Raw genomic sequence first — 2563 nt, forward strand, 5'->3', positions numbered from 1 at the left:
TGAATATGAAAAACTCTGCCTCTGTGAAATATGTATGGAAATGAAGCATGACATATATGCAAATAAAGGAGCATGGTTAAGTTTATGAATTATTCTATGAAATAGTTATGAATCTTTATGGTTGAATTGTACTTATATGCTTCAGTAGTTAGACCAATTGTATTTGGCTTACTAAGCTCTTTGTAGCTTACTCTGTGTGTTTACTGTCTATTTTACAGTTATCGTAGCTACTGAAGGCTCGGGGATAGTCGAGGATCGTCACCGCACTATCGATCTCATTTTGGTACTTTTAAAAGTGTACATATTATAAAGTATGGCATGTATAGTCAAAAAGGTCTATGTATATAAGTTTTGATGTGTATATATTATGCCATTGGAGTTGGCTAGCAAATGAAATGTTGTATATAGTTTTGATATTTGGTTGATGGTGCCAAATGATGTATGGTTGTAATGTTTTATGAGCTAATATATTTTTGTTATAATGAAGCATGTTTTGAGCATGGAATTGGTTGGAAATTTTAGTATGAATGTTGTATATTATTGCTTGTACGATTAGACCTAAAAAAGGGTGGCAAATTTGGCTTAAACCAAGCCTGCTTGGTGCCACACGGTCAGGGGACACGGGCGTGCCTTGTGGCCGTGTAAGGAAAGCAGTATTCTCCTAAGAACCACACGGTCTTGACACACGGGCGTGTCATATGGCCATGGCTAAAGTCAGTAGCTAGCTAAGTATCACACGGCCATAGTACACGAGCGTGCCTATTGGCCGTGTGAAAAAGTCATTATAGGACCTATTTTTGGCACGACTGGTTCACATGGGCGTGTCTAGTGCCCGTGTGTGACACACGGCCTAGTCGCACGGGCGTGTGACTTTAACAGTTTGAAAGAATTGGTTAGGTTCTGAAAATTCTAAATAGATTTGGTTTATTTCGACCTTTCCTTAAATGTATGTTTTAGGTCTCGTAGACTATGTTTAGAGATGATTGCTTATGAAATGATGTTAAATAATATTTGTGCTTCTGAATTGGTCTGAAATGTTCTGTCTGTTTGGTAATGCCCCGTAACCTTAATCTGATGTCAGTTACGGGTTAGGGGTGTTACATATGGATTAGCTGGTAAAGCACCAAGCCACCTTGAATTACGCTACAAAACGAATGGTGTTAAGAATGACGGAGGATAAGGAGGTGGTGGTAATTGGTGAATGCCGAAATTACCTGTCGAATGTGATTTTGGCGTTAAAGGCTAAAAAGTTAATACGAAAGGGATGCAAAGCCTTTTTGGCTTGTATTAGTGATACAGATGTTAAGAGCCTTACTGTTAAGGAGTTAAGAACAGTTAGGAAATTTTCGGATGTTTTTCCCGAGGAGCTACCTGGGTTGCCACCCAACAGAGAAGTAGAATTTGGAATCGAGTTAATACCTAGGATAGCTCCAGTGTCCATCGCTCCTTATTAGATGGCACCAAAGGAGTTGGTAGAACTTAAGGCATAGATTCAGGAATTGTTGGATTGAGGATTCATACGACCAAGTGTGTTTCTATGGGACATTGCGAATGTGCATCGACTATTGATAGTTAAACAAGTTAATTGTCAAGAACAAGTACTCTCTGCTGAGAATTGATGATCTTTTTGATCAGTTTAGGGGAGCTTCTGTTTTCTCGAAGATTGATTTGCGTTCGGGATACCACCAACTAAGGGTTAATGAGGCAGATGTGCATAAAACAGCTTTCAGAACTCGTTATGGGCACAACGAGTTCTTGGTGATGCCTTTCGGGCTGACAAATGCACCTGCCGCTTTCATGGATCTCATGAATCGGGTCTTCCAACCCTACTTGGATCGGTTCGTGGTAGTCTTTATAGATGGCATTTTGGTGTACTCAAAAGATGAGGGTGAGCATGATGCACACTTAAGGATTGTGTTGCAGACTTTGAGGGAGAAACAACTGTATGCCGAATTTTGTAAGTGTGAATTTTAGCTAAGGGAGGTTACTTTTCTAGGACATGTGGTGTCAACCAAGGGGACTAAGGTGGATCCCCGAAAAATTGAAGTGGTGTTAGACTAGAAAACACCCAAGTTAGTATCAGAAATCTGAAGTTTTTTGGGCTTGGTAGGATACTATAGGTGGTTTGTTGAGGGCTTTTCAATGATTGCTGCACCCTTAACTAAGTTGTTGTGGAAGGGGGTACCGTTTGTTTGGACGGACAAGCAGGAGGAGAGTTTTAGAAAACTTAAGAAAGTTTTAACTGAGGCCCCTGTGTTGGTTCAGCCAGTGCCTGGGAAGGAGTTTACGGTTTATAGTGGCGCGTCGCATGTGGGCTTAGGATGTGTCTTGATGCAAGAAGGAAAGGTGGTTGCATATGTGTCACAACAACTTAAGACTCACGAGGTGAATTACCCAACCCATGATTTGGAGCTAGCTGCGGTGGTTTTCACGCTTAAGATATAGAGGCATTACTTATACGGGGAGAAGTGTATAATTTATTCAGACCATAAGAGTTTGAAGCACCTCATTACCCAAAAGGAGCTAAACCTTAGGCAACGTAGGTGGGTGGAATTATTGAAGG

Source organism: Gossypium arboreum, chromosome 3 (assembly GCF_025698485.1).
Source record: "Gossypium arboreum isolate Shixiya-1 chromosome 3, ASM2569848v2, whole genome shotgun sequence".
In the NCBI taxonomy this organism is placed as follows: Eukaryota; Viridiplantae; Streptophyta; class Magnoliopsida; order Malvales; family Malvaceae; genus Gossypium; species Gossypium arboreum.